The 18896-nt window shown below is 41.3% G+C and overlaps 1 pseudogene; it reads right to left on the reverse strand.

Annotated features, from left to right (window-relative positions):
* Window positions 1-15334: 15334 nt before the first annotated feature.
* On the reverse strand, window positions 15335-15907 carry LOC147900192 (putative pentatricopeptide repeat-containing protein At3g11460, mitochondrial pseudogene; annotated as a pseudogene).
* Window positions 15908-18896: the final 2989 nt, after the last annotated feature.

Genomic DNA, 18896 nt, shown 5'->3' on the forward strand with positions numbered 1-18896 from the left:
CTAAAATGGCACAAAACCATCTCTCTATTTGGCCAAGACAGTTTAATGATGAGTACATTTGTGCTAGGGTAAGAATACATTTGTACTTGCTAAAACTGATTCTTATTTATTGTGGACCAAGCCAGATACTTGTTAGATCAAGATATACATAACTTTAATGACTAGATTTCTCAATTACAGATTGAATTCGAAGAACACATTAGAGATGTTGGAAGATGTACCACAATACCTGCAATCCCAAATCTGTCCTATTCAGGATGAACCTAAAAACTAACTGTTGTACACTATCTCTTTCTATCCAGGGGGTACAAGAAAATCTTTTATGTCACCAAGTGGAGTAGAGGTTGTTATCAAAGATCTACTGAGTAGATCAGGGAATCTAAGATCTTTTTGTTTGCATACTAGATATCCCTCTCTAGAGAAGATTTTTTTGTTCAGATAGGACCTCATTGTACCAATCATATGATTATAATATGGTCAAACACTTCTTTGCCCCAAAAAAAAAAAGACATCTCTCTATTTAAAATATGATCCAGAGTGATATGGAAATCATCTTTAACAAGTATGAATGAAGAGTGAGGATCTCAAGAGTTCCAAATCCATTATTGCTCAGGGTGTCAATATTGGGAAGAGTGTTCAAGATTCCTTCTAGTGTTCTAGTCCTGAGAACAATAGCGGCTAACCACCACAGTCAAGATGTCTATTTGAGTACATTGTGGCACAAGATGTATGGTCATATCAATTCCTTATATGGTTAGCTCAATTCCAAAAGCCTTGTATGGCTCAGGATGATAACCATGGTATAGAGGGTTCCACAAGAGTAGTTTAAAAAAGATGTGTATGACTCTTGTTGCATGGGTAAGCAACACAAACAAACATTTCCAACATCTTGGGATCAAAGAACAAATGTCCTCTAGATCATGTATTCTCATCTATGGGGTGTAACTTCCACACAATCCATTGGCAAGGCATTGTACATTATTTTCAAAGATGGCTACTCTAGGAATATATGAATCTATTTCCTAAAACAAAAGCCTAACACACTCAATATTTTGGAAGACTTCAAGGCCTTAGAAAAGAAGCGAAGTGGTAAGCAAATTAAGGTCCTTTGGATGTGACAATAGAGGAGAGTACAAGCCCACAGAGTGTTATTCCAAGAATAAGAAATAGAGTGATTGCAGATGTTGACTCAGTTAACATGATGCATGTTCAATGAGGAGAAGATTCCAAGACAGTATTGGGACAAATCATGTAACATGACTATGTACATAAACAAGAGCCCCACCACTATGTTCCTAATGGACTTAATAATAAAATTGATAGTAGTGTTGAGAGTTCACACTCAACATCATGTGATCATGTGTGCATAGCACCATCACGTGATCATATGTGCATAGCACTAACCTTATAGAGTGCTATAAAGGAAAGGGTTAGATCCCCCAACCCTAACATTAAATGGGTTTGTATATATTCTATTTTTTCAACTAAATCTAGTGTACAGTTAGTCATTTGTGATGTGCTCTCTAGCTGTCCCCTCTCTCCTCATCTCCACTCTTCTCCTCTTCCCTCTTCATATTTTGTCATGGTATCAGAGCCTTGTAATACAAATCAGAGATTTTATATATTGCAGTTCTATCTTCACCGATAGTTCAAAGATTTCACTTGGCATAGTTAGTGTATTTGCAGTTGATTCATACAGATATTTTCATGACACTTTTGAGTACATTTCTTGCACCATGTCTATGACTAGCAACCTCAATCTGGAGGCATCTCGTAAGTTAGACAACTCTAATTATGGTACATGGAAATACCGAATGGAGTCCATTCTTGTACTTCAGGACAAATGGGAGTATGTCAACGGGTCTACACCTAGACCATTGGATGATCCAGCCACAAGTAGCTCTACTCCATCTGTTGTCACTATGAAGATAGTGGGAGAGAGAGAAGGAGTCTCACTTGCATCTTTCTCACATACACAATGGGGGAATACACACAAAGGTGGAGGCTGAAAACAATTTTTCTCTTCTTAGTTGTGAAAGCCAAAAGAACTCTAGTAGAAATAGAAGAACCCTATATGTGGGTCTCAAACCAAACTCAACTAACTAAGGTGGCATACTAAGTGAGCCACGAACTAGAGTAGATAAGGATAGCTGTCATCCAGCTATTATTCATGGGCGGTGTACCAACCGCATCTGCAACTAACAAGTCGGTGACATAAATGCACAAGGGTCACCCTAGCATATCGCGAGTGGAGCTCAATATTTCAACACTCCCCCTCAAGCTCAATCCCAATTCCTGCACACCAAGTAGGTCTCTGAACTTGTGCAGCTTCTCTGCGCCCAATGCCTTCATGAATATGTCAGCTACCTGATCCTCTGTGCTGACATAAACTAGATCAATAAGACCTAGTAAAACCTTCTCCTACACATAGTGATAATGCACCTCAATGTGCTTTGTTCTAGCATGATAGACTGGGTTATTTGCCAAGTGTATACTGCTCATGTTGTCACAATAAATGACAACTGGCCCATCTGTAGACTGATGCATATCATAAAGTAGCTTATGCAACCAAGCTACCTCACAGGCAACCATTGTTGCACCCCTGTACTCAGCCTCTGTGCTCGACAAGGCAACTATAGGCTATTTCTTGCTGCTCCAGGTGACTATAGCACTCCCAAAAGAGAACACATATACACTGGTAGATCGTTTATCAGAAATACTACTAGCCCAATCAGCATCAATGTATCCATGCAACTGTATCTAAACCCCAGCCTCATAAAATATTCCACACTCCAATGTGGACTTCACATACCTGAGTATGCATCTAGCCGCATCCAAATGCGGTTTCCTTGGAGCCTGCATAAACTGACTTACCAATCCAACAGCATAGCTTAAATCTGGCCTGGTAATAGTCATATAAATCAAACTTCCTACTATGCGTCTGTACATAGTAGTGTCTTCCAGAAGCTCACTTGCATCTGTGCTTAGCTTCACATTCTGCTCCAAAGGAACTGAAATAGGTTTACAGCCTATCGTCCCATATTTGGACAGCATGTCCAATCCATACTGCCTCTGCAAGAGTTGTATCCCACTTGGTGATCTAATCACCTCAATGCCCAAGAAATAGCACAGCTCTCCCAAATCCTTCATCTCAAACTTCTGCTTCAATAGCATTTTTACATGAAGGATATCTTCATCACTATCACCTGTGATGATCAAATCATCAACATAAATGACAAGCAGCATAATACCTTTCTCTATTTTTCTCACATACAGTGAGAAATCTGCCTTGAAAATCTGAAAGACAATAGTGACAAGATACTGTCCTTTCTTGTCAGACCATGCTCTAGGTGCTTGCTTCAAGCCATACAAGGCTTTCTTCAACTTGCAAACAAACTCAGGATGAATAGCATGAACATAACCTAGTGGCTGCTCCATAAAGACCTCTTCTTGCAAATCACCATGCAAGAAGGCATTCTTTACATCCAGTTGATGTAAAGACCATCCCTTTGATGCAGCCATAGCAATGATTGCTCTTACAGTTGCCATCCTTGCAACCGGAATGAATGTTTCTTCATAATCAATGCCATATGTCTGTGCATACCCCTTGACAACTAATCTTGCCTTGTATCTGTTCACAAAACCATCTGCATTGTGCTTGATCTTATAAACCCACTTACAGCCAATTGCATTCTTGTCTTTAGGCAAAGGCACCAATTCCCATGTAGCATTTGCTTCCAAGGCATCCATTTCTTCATCCATGGCTTTCTCCCATTTTTCATTTCCCATGGCTTGCGCAAAAGAGGTGGGTTCTAGTTCCTGTATCACTTTGACCATATAGGCATAGTGAATGGCTATAAATCCATCATATTTCAGCCTATCCATAGGATACCTAGCTTCGGTAGACCTGCGCAAAATAGGCTCACTTCCAGGTGCTCTCAAAACATCCCTGGTCTTCCTTACTCCAGGTGTAACAATAGAAGGAATACCCAACTCATCATCAATGCTCTGTTCTGAGCCACTGGATTCCCCATCCACGTAAGAGTGACCTGCATTCACATCAAACATGGGCTGATCTACCTTCTCTTTTCCTTTTTGTGATACCTGTGTCCCACTATCTGCATTGCTTTGAGGAGATTCTCCTGATCTCAATCTGCCTATCCATGGTGAAGTATGTGAACCACTACTAGAAGACACTACAGGTCCACTGATATTTTGTGATTGCTGCTATGAATTCTGTGCAGCAGCATTACCATTTTGTGCATCTACATCAATCATCACATTTACTGGTTTATACCAGCTGCTCATCTCATCAAAAACAACATCTTTGCTCACTGTAAACTTACGAGTAGAAGGGTTATAGCATCTATACCCTTTCCGCTGCAGAGAATAACCAATAAAGATGCACTTCTCAACTTTTGGATCCAACTTGGACCTCAACTCATTTGGCACATGAACATAGGCAATGCAACCAAAAATTTTCAAATGAGAAATATAAGGTTTCCTACCAGTATACATCTCCTCTAGCATCATGCCATGTATTGCTACAATGGGAGTCCTGCTCATTATGTAAACTACTGTAGCAACTGCTTTAGCCCAATAATAATTTGGTAGATCTTTTTCATTTAGCATGGCCCGAGATACCTCTCCAATATGCCTATTTTTCCTTTCTGCAAGTCCATTTTGCTGTGGGGTATGACTGCATGAATATTGTTGCTTTATGCCATGCTCCTGCAGGAACCTTGCAAACTCATTTGAGAGGTACTCTCCCCCTCCATCTGACCTTAGGCATTTTATTTGCAGGCCTGTTTCTTTTTCAACCATAGCTTCAAAAGCTTTGAAGTGCCCAAACACTTCACTTTTCTTTTTCATAAAATACACCCAAACTTTTCTGTTGTAGTCATCAATAAAAGTGACAAAATAGTGACAGCCTCCAATAGATGCAGCTTTAGTAGTCCACACATCAGAGTGGATTAATTCCAATGGCTTTTTACTCTCTTGAATATGCCTAGGAAATGGTTTCCTTGCCTGTTTTCCAAATTGACAAGCTTCACAAACCTTATGCATTTTTGCAACCTTGAATTTAGGCAATCCTGCAATAATATTTTGGGCTTGCATTGATTTAAGTAGCTGTATATTAACATGAGCAATGTGTTTATGCCAGATATCAATATCTGCAACTACACCAGTCAATGTGCAAACATTGCTGTACTCAATTCAGGCATGTCTGCATCCAACGTAAACATCTTGCCCTTCTTCTTTCCTTTTACTATCAAGCGACCGTTATTTTTCATATCCTCAACAAAGCATCCATGAGGATTAAATCTGACCTGCAAGCCCTGCTCAACCATTTGACCAATAGAAACCAAGTTCTTGGTGATGTACAAGACATGAAATACATCAGACAGGTATTTCTTTTTCCCATCCTGCATAAACAAAGGAATTTTACCAATCTGCACAATAGGATGTGCAGTATCATCACCAGTCTCCACAAATCCTGGTTTTTCCATTTTCCTTGCATCTTGCATCCATTCTGCATGACCTGTCATGTGGTTTGACGCACCTGAGTCAACATACCACACATCATTTCGTTCTTCTGCACTTGTCACAAAATTGGTCATGTGCTGCACCACAAATAGATGCTCATTTCTATCATCACCGTGTCCACTAGAAGATGCATAATTGCCTTGCTGCAATTTTCCATTCATAATATCATTCTGCTTTTTGTAGCAATCCTTAGCCATATGACCCATTTTACCACAGTAGTAGCATTCAACATTGCTGTTTGCATTTTGGCCTCTCTGCCATCCACCACGGCCTCTTTGGCTCCCCCTACCTCTAGAGTTACCACGTCCTCCTCCATAGGACTGGTTTTCTTGAGTTTTCTACACACTCTGATTTCTACCACGGCCTCCAGATCGGCCTCCTCTACCTCTGCCTCTACCTCTTCCAGCATTTGAGTAGAAGATAGTTTCTTTTGAAGTTATTCCTAAAGAAGATGCACCCCCATTTCTCTGCTCTTCAGAAATTAGAAGAGCAAACAACACTTCAAAATCAGGAAATTTTTCACGGACAGCAATGGATGTCCGGAACTGTGCATAATCCTTTCCTAGACCATTCAAGGTCACAGAAACTAGATCATCATCTTCCACTGGTGACCCAATGGAAGCAAGTGCATCTGCAATTTTCTTCACCTTCATGTGGTAGTCATTGATGCTCATATTTTCTCTCTGCACATTGTGCAACTCCTACTTGAGCTACATTTTCCTGGCTTGCGTATTTGTGTTGTACATTTTTGCCAAAGTATCCCATGCCTCCTTTGGCGTACTTGCATCCTGAATATGCACAATCATAGAATCCGAAATACTGATAGACAGCCAGTACATAACTTTTCTGGCTCTCTCATGCCATCGTTTAAATTCCTGCATTTCCTATTGATTGGGAACATTAGGAAGAACTGGTTCTTCTTCATTTCTTGTAATGAACTCCCAATAGCCTTTTCCCATAAGGAAATTCGTCATTCTAAACTTCCATGCCTAGAAGTTATTCTTGTCAAGCTTTTCAGTGACAATCTGTGAAAGAGAATCAGACGCCATTATAGAACACTGCAAAATATTCTGTCACTACAAAAAACACAGCTTTTGCCTCACATGGGCAAATCTGCAAAACTGATGAAAGTGGCATTTAACCATACAGTCACTTCCTAGTGACAATTTTGCATCAACAGGCAACAAGCATGATTCTACAACTCCCAATATGTCTCCACACAGGCATACGATGCAATTTCAGCGACAACTTTTCACCGACCAGCAGAGTAGTGGTCGCACAGCAAAAGCAGGGCCTTTTTCTAAGTGCCTGCGAAGAACTTCCACCTTCAAAACAGGCCCCGAAATGGCCTTGAATCAGAAAAAAAAACGTAGCATATACTGCCCTCTCACCACACCGCGAAGGGCATCTCAATCTAAGACAGTGCACTCTTGCACTTCCGGCTGTGCTACCTACAGAGATTTGCTCCCAAACTTGAAAAAGGAAAGCAACACTCGTCCTCTTACCAGGACACCGCGAACTTGGTTTGCTTTCTTGAGCTCCTTACCACAAACCAGGCTCTGATACCATGTGAAGATAGTGGGAGAGAGGGAAGGAGTCTCACTTGTAGCTTTCTCACATGCACAATGGGGGAATACACACAAAGGTGGAGGCTGAAAAGAGTTTTCCTCTTCTTAGTTGTGAAAGCCAAAAGAACTCTAGTACAAAGAAATAGAAGAACCCTATATGTGGGTCTCAAACCAAACTCAACTAACTAAGGTGGCGTACTAACTGAGCCACGAACTAGAGTAGATAAGGATAGCTATCATCTAGCTATTATTCGTGGGCGGTGTACCAACCGCATCTGCAGCTAACAAGTCAGTGACATAAATGCACAACAGTCACCTTGGCATATCGCGAGTGGGGAGCTCAATATCTCAACAGTCACATCACCAGCAGCAGGATCTACAACGGGATCTATAGCTACACAAACTATTACCGCACTTGTAGCAGATCCTACCATCGCCCGAGCTCAAGCAGAATGGGATAAGAAAGACAAATACGCCTATCATCTAATTAAGCAGAATGTGCAAGATGTCATGCTAGGACAGCTCAACACAATCAAGACATCAAAAGAAACATGGGATATGTTTGCAGCTCTTTACGAGTCCAAGAACACATCTAGGATTCTCACACTGAGAAACCAGATCAACCAGAGTTTTTCCAATAGTAGCGAAACCGGTCATGCTTATGTACTCCGCATAAGAGACTACAACAATCAACTTGCATTAACAAGAGAGACTATGAACCCCGCAGAATTGGTTCAAGTCATTCTAAATGGACTAGGAGAGGGATATGAGAATCTAGTCTAGAGTATTGTCATCCAACGGTAAATTCCAACATTGGAAGAACTTTAGTCAATCCTACTTGGTGAAGAACTCAGGACTCAGGCAATTCAAGCATGTAAAGGTCATTCTAATTATCAAGCATTCACAACTTCAGATAGAAGCAGAGGCAGAGGTAGAGGCAGAGACAGAGGCAGAGGTAGATTATATCAGAAAAGTGGTCATCATCAGCAACAAAATCAAAATCAGCATTAGCATCACCCTCAACAGCATCGGAATTAGCAAAGGGGAAATCATTCCAACTGAGGAATATTTCAAGGATGAGGGAATGCATCCACCAACATGTCAAACATTCAGTGCAACATTTGTCACAAGTTTGGACACTATGAAAGAGATTGCAGCAAGAAGCTATACAACCAAGGCGGTCAATCCAGTAGTAATCGAGGGAATTTTTGAGGCAAAGGAAATCATCGTGGTCGACATTCTAGTCACAGTCATTTTGCAAATGAACATGGAAATATGTTTCTTGCAAACAATGAAATGCATCAGACTGATATAGTGTACCTAGACACACTGATTACAATCCCAAAGACGATTACAACTATTAAGTCGACCAAGTGGAATAGGATCCTTGGTACATCGACAGCGGTGCATCGTCTCACATGACAAATCATCAAGAATGGTTCACAAAAATGAAGCCATTAGAAGGTCAAAAAATGTCATCTACACAGCAGGCAATACACCGAATCCGGTTCAAGGGACAGGTGTTATCCCTATGAACAATTTCACTGGTACGAAAGGATTGGTGAAAGATGTGCTTTATGTTCCAAAGCTCAGCAAGAACCTCTTGTCAGTAGGTCAAATGACGGAACACAACTACAAAGTCATCTTCGACGTTGATGAATGCACTATTAGAGACAAATCCAAAAGATGTCAGCTAGTAGCAAAAGGTGTCAAGGAAGGACGCTTATACAGAATGCTAGCTACAGTACCATATAAGCATGCCATGTCAGCTCAACCGTAATAGAGGCCACTATCTGCAAAATGGCACAAGAGATATGGTCATGTTAATTTCAAGTACTTGTTAGATCTCAGGAATCAGAATATGGCAATTGGGATTCTGAAGCTATAGTTTCTTGGAAAAGTTTGCAAAGCATCTTGCTTCGGCAAACAAAAGCGAACCAACTTTGTCAGAAGCACCTCTCGTGCACGAGGTATCCTTGATTTAATACATACAAATGTATGGGGTTATGGCCAGACCCGTAGCATCAATGGTTCACTTTACTACTTGACTTTCATCAACGAGTATAGTAGATATTGTTGGGTCTACTTTCTGAAAGAGAAATCTGAAGTGTTTTCCAGATTCCAAGAATTCAAAGCCATGGTAGAAAACCAAATAGGCAGAAAGATCAAGGTCATGAGATCAGATAGAGGAGGTGAATACATGTCTTCAGCATTCATGAACTTTTGTAGAAATCATGGCATTCGAAGACAATTCACATGTGCAGATACTCCTCAGCAAAATGCAAGAGCTGAAATGAAGAATGGGACTTTAGCAGACAGTGCTAGAGCAATGCTTAGTGAAAAGCATCTTCCGAATCAATATTGGGCAGAAGCAATAGCCACTGCAAACTACTTGCTTAATTGGCTTCCTACCAAACCGATACAAGGTATGACTCCTTATGAAGCATTCACTGGACAGAAGCCACACATTGGGCATCTCTGCATATTTGGTTGCATAGCATATGCCCACATACATGATGATCATTGTAGGAAATTGGATGCGAAGTCACGCAAATGCATCATGGTTGGCTACAGTGAAGTGTGCAAAGCATACAAATTATATGATCCCATCAATTGCAAGGTCATTATCTCTAAAGATGTAATCTTTGATGAGGAATCAAAATGGAAAGCCTCATCTGCATAGGAGATAGAAGCATCGTCGACTTCATAGTCATCTACAGAACAGGTTAATGAAGAAGAGCAAGAATTGCCAGCAACACCCCCAGCAGAGCCATAGCAGCTTAGATGGTCTACTAGGGAAAGAAGACCTCCAGCCAGATTGACATATGCTCAGAAAGGCAAAGCAATTCAAGTGGAAACCACTAACTATGCTCTTATGACTACCATCATGGCTACAGAAGAGCCAGTATACTTCGAAGATGCATTAGACAAGCTAGAATGGCAAACTGCTATGAATGAAGAAATGGATGCTTTGTATAAGAATAATACTTGGGAATTATGCGACCTTCCACCAAGAAAGAAGGCCATAGCAAACAAGTGGGTATACAAAGTGAAGTATAATCCAAATGGCAGTATACAGCCATACAAAGCCAGACTAGTTGCAAAAGGATTTGCACAGCAATATGGTCAGGACTATGATGAGACTTATGCTCCAGTAGCAAAGATGGACTTGATACAGTTCTTGATATCACTAGCGACACTCAGCAGATGGAATGTGTATCAACTTGATGTCAAGAATGCATTTCTCAATGGTTATCTAGATGAGGAAGTCTACAGGCAAGAACCAGTAGGTTATGTTGAACAAGGAAAGGAGAATAAGGTTTGCCATCTCAAGAAAAGTCTCTACGACTTAAAGCAAGCACCCAAAAGTTGATACAGCAGAACCGACAAGTATTTTGCTCATCTGGGATACATGAAATCCAATGCAGATCAAACTCTCTACTACAAAGTTCAAGGGGAAGACATTACTATTGCACTTTTGTATGTAGATGATCTGATTATGATAGGAAGCAAGGATAGCTTCATCAAAAAGTTAAAACAAGACTTATCTGCAGAGTTCGACATGAAAGATCTTGGACTTATGCACTATTGTCTTGGAATTGAGTTCTGGATAGATTCAGATAGCACATTCATGAGTCAACTCAAGTATGTTGACAGTCTCCTGAAGAAGTTTCATATGGCAGATTGCAAATTCGCAACCACTCCCATGGAACAAAGTTTGAAACTTACTAAAGATTCAGAAAAGCCTATAGTTAATGATAGGTACTACAGGCAGCTCATCGGATCTCTTATATATCTGACAATTACACAGCTAGATATTTGTTATGCAATAAGCTCACTAGCACAGTTTATGGCAGATCCAAAACAGTCTCACTAGAATGCAGCCAAAAGAGTCTTGAGATACATCAAAGGTACAAGATAGTTTGGGATAGAATACAGAGGAATTCATCCACGGGAGATCCACGGTTGCATGGATACTGTGACAGTGACTATGCCGAAGACCATGAGACCAGGAGATCGACACAAAAATATGCATTTTTCCTTGATCAAGTTACTATATCATGGTTGTCAAACAAACAGCTAACTGTTTCTTTGTCTTTGACTGAAGTAGAATATAGAGCACTCACTACAGGTGCATGTGAGGCTATATGGCTCAGAAGACTATTGTCAGAAACAGATTATTTTGATGAGTCAAAGCCAACAGCAATATAATGTGATAATCAATCGGCTCAAGCATTGGCCAACAATCCACTATATCACTCTAGGACAAAGCACATTGATGTCAGAGAGCACTTCATCAGAGAAATAGTGTTACTTGGTGACATCACACTGTAGCATTGTGATAGCAAAGAGAATGTTGCAGACATCTTTACCAAACCACTCGGTAAAGAGCTATTTGAGAAACACCAACTAGCTCTTGGTTTGACGTAGAGGAAGGATATTCCCATTAAAGGGGTGTGATGGAATGTAATGCTCAGTCCTTCTTCGATTTCCCAAAATCATCATCTTGAGGGAAGGCCTACTTCATGATGTTGATCTTGAGGGAAGGTGTTGAGAGTTCACACTCAACATCATGTGATCATGTGTGCATAGCACCATCATGTGATCATATGTGCATAGCACTAACCTTATAGAGTGCTATAAAGGAAAGGGTTAGATCCCCTAACCCTAACCCTAAATGGGTTTGTATATATTCTATTTTTCAACTAAATCTAGTGTACAGCTAGTCATTTGTCGTGTGCTCTCTAGCTGTGCCCTCCCTCCTCATCTCCACTCTTCTCCTCTCCCCTCTTCATATTTTGTCAAGTAGGTCAGTTGAGTGCGTCTTCATAGGGTATGCTGCAAAATTGAAGTCACACAAGCTCTATGATCCAATCAAGCAATGATTGACCATATCCAAAGATGTTCTCATTAACAAGGCATCATCATACTTTGATAGAATGGATTCCTTTGCCTACATAGTCATATCATGTGCAACCTACAGTGACAACTCTAAGTAAAGGAAAAGAAAAGGTCTTTGCGATAGTGGATATTACCACTATCACAGTCTTTACTGGCATCTTAAAGAGTTCCACTGCTAATCTCAGATAATCTACTCATGGTCAAAAGGCATTTGAGAGGTGGACCCACAAGAGAAACTATGCATTCATGTGCCAAAGTGATAACATTTGATGAGCCAATTTTTTCCAAGAAGTAGTGCAAGTCCTTGAGTGCAACATGCAATGGATGAACAGTATAGTGCTATTCTCCAAAACTAGACATGGACCTTGATAGATCTCCTTGAAAAGAAGAAACACATAGGATGCAGATGGGTCCACAAAGTCAAACTCAACTCAAATGGAGAGGTTAACAACTACAAGCCTCAAGGGAAGGTTGGTAGACAAGGGATATGTTGAAGAGTATGGCACAGATTATGAGGAGACCTTTGCACTAGATGAAAAGATGACCATAGTCAAGATAGCCATAGCTCTTGCTACTCCCACCCATCCACTAAATGGATGAAAAGAATGCCTTCCTCAAGATTTTGGATGAGGATGAGGAAATCTACATGGTTTGAAATAGGCCCCTCATGCATGGAACGAAAGGATTAATTGTCACTTCCTAGCATCTGGTCTTTAGCCATTAGATTCAAACTCATTCCTTTACAAAATCCATCCTTCTGGAAGTGCTTTATGTGGTCGACTTGATCATCATGGGCTCCAATGGACATCTTATTTGTAGAAGCCAAGCATCAAATCACCTTGGAGTTTAACATGAAGGACATGGGAGAACTCCACGATTTTCTTGGGATATAAATATGGAAGGATGAAATAGGGTTTACATTTTCACAAGGCAAGTATAATCAAAGGGTACTTCATGGATACAACCCACTACCTACTTCCATGGAATGCAACCTGAATTTTTCACTAATTAACACTTCTCCAACTTCAGATCCTCTTAAGTATAGACATCTCATTGGCAACTTGAGCTACTTGACAATCACCAAGCCCGATATCTCATACGCAGTTGGTATGCTTAGCTAGTTCATGCAAAATTCCAAGAAGACTTACTTCATCACTACAAAGAGAGTGCCATGGTACATGGGATTATGGACCACACTATGCCAAGACATCAAAATTACACTTCCATGGTTACACTAATGCCACCTGGGCAAGAAGTAAAAATGATAAAAGATCCACCAATGGATATAGTATCAATCTTGGCTCCGTAACTTTGTCGTGGCAAAGCAAGAAACAACCAACAGTGACCTTCTCTTCTAATGAAGTAAAGTTTAGAGGATCCACCAATGCTACTTGTGAAGCAATTCGGTTCCAATAGAGATAGAGACCCTTTCTAGAGACCCCACCATGATCTATTTAGATAATATGAGTACCATCCAACTAGCAAGAACCCAGTGTTTCATGCCAGAACCAAAAACATTGAAGTGCAGTACCAATTCATTTGTGAAAAAGTCCTCAGTGAAGAGCAACTTGATTTGCTGTCTAACACAAGAGCAGGTCATATATACCTTTACCAAGCCACTTGCCCTCAACAAGTTCACACACTTTCGACATCAGCTTGGTGTTCATCCATTGCAACTTAAGTGTAGTGTTGGTAGGTTATACAAGATGTACTTGGTGTAAAAGCTTGCATTGTATAATCGATGTGTGCTACCTAGCACACGTTGCACTGATCTTTTCATCCTTTTATTTTTCAATCTTGGATGCTAGCATATGCACCTAGCAAAACCACAAAAACATATCTTGTACATGCACCTTCTACTTGTGTAGTGTGTTTAAGAGTGCGTGTTGAGCATAGTGTAATTTGCCCTATTCATAGAAGACTATAAGGGCATAGGAACACTCTATAACCCTTACCCTAATGGGTGATGTATATACTCGCCATCATGTTCATAATACAAGTAGTGCATAGTTAATATATTGTGTGCACTCCTCTCTCCCCTACTTCCTCAACAAACATCACCCATTGAATGCTTCTTGAATGCTCTAGGACATTGTGTTTATAATTAGGTATTTCTTATCAAGCACACTTTATTTTGCTTGATTAGGATATCAAGGTTTCCCTTCTTTATTATTAGCTTTGGTTCTTTGGCTTGCAACCTTCAAAGATTAATGCATCTGCTTACTTGGCTTGTGAGGAGTATTTGAAGATCCTTTCTGATTCATCCTCATGCATAGATTCCATATAGAGAGGAGAATCTCATCATCCTCAAGTATCTAGACTTGTTTCAGGCAAAATACTTGTCTTTTTCTCTCAATGTCCTTGCAAGCTTGCTTCTTCCATGCAACTTTCCTCTATGGTAGTGCTTACTTTCATTAAGGGAATTGAGGTAGATTTGATACCTCTTCTTCATTTGAACCAACTTTTATTTCTTTTCACGTCTTTGCTTGATATGCCACTTGATGATGAAATTGAAGATCCCTCGTCTTTCAAGCTATCCACTCTCTCTCCATTTAATTCCAATGCCACTTCACTCTACTCCTTAAAATATGGCGATTTGCCTCATGGGAAGTCGTAAGAGGAAATCAATTTGGGACAAAAGAAACCAAGTCTTCTGTTTCATCCTAAAGACTTCTAGTAAGTATGAAAAAAGCCCCGAGAGCTTTTTGAGACCCCAATTCTAATCCTCTCCTAATCCATTCCTTACAAGGCCCTTTTGAGACCCAACTCTCCTCTAATGAATACATAGTTGCAATGCACCATGTACTATTAGTAGCAATAATTTAATAGTTCAAAGCGCACATAGCAAGGAGGAGGGGATATGTTTGAAGTTTGAGTTACTTTAGGGCTCTTGACAAGCTTACATTACAATGATTATTTTTGCAAAGGTTGCTCTACATACCATACGTACTTTTGAGTGTCTTTTAAGGCGGTGCTAGTGATATTGCCCATTAATGTAGATGTTGCAACATATGAATCAGTCAAATATAGGTTTTCTCAACTTAATAGCATTTTCATATATATCTTTTGGTTCTCTTTGCAAATTTAAAAAAACTGAGATTTAATTGCACAAATGCTATCTTGTTAATCCATATATGTGATGTTCTTTCATTCTTTAAATGTGATAAGATGTATTTGGAGGTAATTCAAAAAGACCCAATCTATTCTAAAACTTAACGTTGTCATCATTCATTATATATTCTATATGATTCACTTCAATGATCATCATGTAACACAATACCTTCAATATCAGTCCACCCACTCTCTCTTGGTTTCTCTCAGCCTTGTTCTTTCAATCTGACTGCCTCAACCTTTCTCTCTTCCTCCATTTCAGCATCTACATAGATATTAAACATCAAAACATAAGGTGCAGAACCCTTTTCATCAAATTGTCCTGCATGTTCAAAGGCCACTCTTCCAAGCTCGACATTGCCCCACTTTCGACAAGTGCCTAACACGGTGAGCCACACCAAAATATTAGGATGGCAAGGCATCTTCTTTGCCATTTCTACTGCCTCGTCCAACTGGCCTGCACCACCAACGAGATCAACCATGCCAATGTAGTGCTCAATAGTTGGAGTGATATCCATGTGTCTTCTCATGGCTTCAAAGTACTTCTGACCCTTATCCACTAGACCCATGTGACTGCAAACAGCAAGCACAATAGAGAAGGTGACCCCATCTGGTTTTATCCCTTCTCCTCTCATTCTCTCAAGCATAAGGAAGACAATTTCCCTCTCTCCTAGCTGGGCATATCCTGCGATTAGCGCATTCCAGGAGACCAGGTCTTGCACTCGCAGCTTGTCAAATGCTTCGTGTGCTTCTGCAACCGCAGCACATTTAGCATACATATCTACCACAGTGTTGCCAACAAAAAAATGTTTTTCCAACCCCTTTCTCGAAATCTCTGCATGTATTTCTCGGCCCTTCTCTATGGCTCCTATGCTGCCACAAGCTTTCAAGCTGCAAACAAATGTGACAGCATCTGAGAGAGACCCTCGAGTTTCATCTGTTCGAGACAGTTCAACACATCATCACCAAGCCCATGCTCGGCATATCCTGCCATTAGTGCATTCCACGAGACCTCATTTTGAACTGGCAGCTTGTCAAACGCTTGCTGTGCTTCTGCAAGTGAGCCACATTTGGCATACATATCCACCAAGGTGCTGCCAACAAAAAGATGTCTTTCTAACCCCTTTTTTGCAATCTCGGTGTGTATGTCTCGGCCCTTGTCTATGGCTCCTGTACTGCCACACGCTTTCAAGCTGCAAATAAATGTGACAGCACTTGGAAAGAAACCCTCTAGTTTCATCTGTTCAAGACAGCTCAGCACTTCCTCACCAAGCCCATGCTCAGCATATCCTGTCATTAGTGCATTCCACGAGACCTCGTTCCGAACTAGCAGCTTGTCAAATGCTTGACGTGCTTCTAAAAGCAAGCCACATTTGGCATACATATCTACCAAGGTGCTGCCAACAAAAACATTTCTTTCCAGCCCATTTTTGGCAATCATGGCATGTATTGCTCGGCCCTTGTCTATGGCTCTTGTGCTGCCACAAGCTTTCAAGCTGCAAACAAATGTGACAGCATTTGGAGAGATACCCTCTGATATCATCTGTTCAAGACAGTTCAGAGCTTCCTCACCAAGCCCATGTTCAGCATATCCTGCCATAAGTGCATTCCATGAGACCTCATTTCGAACTGGCAGCTTGTCAAATGCTTCCCGTGCCTCTGCAAGCGACCCACATTTGGCATACATATCCACCAAGGTGCTGCCAACAAAAAGATCTCTCTCCAGCCCCTTTCTGAAAATTTCAGCGAGTGTTTCTCGGCCTCTTTTTCCATCTTTCAGCCTAGCACAAGCCTTTAGTACAGCTACGAAGGTATACTTGTCAGGATGTACATAATCTTCTAACATTTTCTGGTAGAGGTTGAGGGCATGCTGTGGTTCCTCACATTCAATATAACCAGAGATAAGAGAAGTCCAAGTGTACGCATTCCGATCAACCAATTTGTCCAAAACCTGCTTCCAATTTGGGCCAATAATGGGACGAGGTAGTTACCAAGAGATGTATGATCTTCCAGCCCACGTTCGCACATGTAGGCATACAAGCGCTTGGTATACACTAGATTCTTTAACTTTCTGCACTTATGCAATATGAGGGTAACGCTCTGAATTGAAGGCAGCTGGGACATCCGTTCCATTGACGTGAGTGCCTCCTCTAAGCTGAGAGTTTCCCAGCCACTATTGTCGCACAGTTCTTGTGCTTTAGATGCGTTCATCACCTTGAAGCTGGCCATGGCAGACTCCATGAAGCCACGGTCTTGGGCCTGAACGGCCGTTTTCTCGAGCAGGTCTTTAACCCAACCTGGATTGTACCAGCTGCGACTCGTTGGTGCTTGAAATCGGGAGATCTTGGATGTGTCTGTTGATGAGACGCGTCAGACACCGTTACCTGTCCAAAACCTTTAGATTGGACTCGTCTCACACTTTGCTCTCTCGGTTGTCCCACCAGTGGGAGGGATCCGTGAAGTCATAAGCGCTCGATCCCTAACCTATCTGCAAAGCATGATCGCAACGAAAACCAATTGGCCTTTTTCAGACCTCACTATCCAGTTACATAGCTAAATTACCCATGTAAACACTAAGAATGATGTTAGCCCGGTTTTGGGCAATTTCGAGCGTTGCAAAATACGGCAAGATTATCAATTATCGGGACACCACCCCTTCCATCATCGTGGAGAAATAACCACCTCTTCAAGACTGGTAACCTCTTCCCCTTCATCTCTCCCTCGCCTCTTGATCTGCCTAATCATGCTCCCTATCCTTTTTCCCCATCGCTTTGGTTCTTTTGACTCCAAGCTCTTGGCTATGGCGATCACCACCTCTTCTACACGCGACGCTCTGGTTATGGCGATTTGGATACTACAGATGCTTTTCATCCCCTCCTTTCCTTCTTCCTCTGTCGTTATGTCCATCGTCAACCTTACCTCATCCCTGCACTCTCACTTCGATGTGCCCCGACGCTTCAGCACACCCAGATTCATCTTCTAGAATTGCCACCTGCTTGTACTTTCCTGCAGTTTTCTTGCTGCATTTCCTTGCCTGTATTGCTAGCTCATCGTATCCAGCAAGTAAGCGGCTATAGAGGAAGAGGGCATGAGCGATTCTCCTTCTACTGCCGTGGCTGTTTGAAGGCTAGGTTCTACGCTAGTTACACAACAATAGAGGGAAAAGGGCGTGGTCGGCTCTTTTTCAATCCAGTGTTCAAATCTTGGCGATTATTTGCGAAGGGAAGCCCTATGTCATCGCCTTGGAGAAAACAATACCTGAGGTTTGTGAATCCCAAAATGGCCCTTGATGGCGGATGCACTGTTGTGAAGCAGTTTTGGACACGGATCATGATTCTCGATGCAATGCAATGGATGCACTGGAGGGTCACGTTGAGCAAGTGGACATGAAGACTATGGCGCATTTCCTTGATCAAAAGAGAGCGAGACTTCCCATCAATATGCAATCTCTCTGTAAAGAGAAGTAGCCAGGGTACACAAGCAGGAGGTGATACCTTTCATTCATTGCATCATGTCCTCTCTATCTTATGCACCCTCCCTTCCAGTGGAGGCTCATGGCAGCTCGAGCAGAGATCACCCTTTCGTCTCCATCATTGATCTGTAGATCGGAGGCCAAGTACTTGTTTTCCGCAAGCAAGCAACCAAGCAGGCTTCTTCAAGCAATTTACAATCTCGACGATGCGGATGAGTAGTGCAAGACAAGAAGAAGAAGGCGAAGGGTCAAGGGATCATTTCATATATAGAATTTTTGTTGTAGATGCTTCTTCA

The sequence above is a fragment of the Dipteris shenzhenensis genome, chromosome 7 (assembly GCF_047967505.1).
Source record: "Dipteris shenzhenensis isolate YYH24624 ecotype China chromosome 7, Dip_SZ_1.0, whole genome shotgun sequence".
In the NCBI taxonomy this organism is placed as follows: Eukaryota; Viridiplantae; Streptophyta; class Polypodiopsida; order Gleicheniales; family Dipteridaceae; genus Dipteris; species Dipteris shenzhenensis.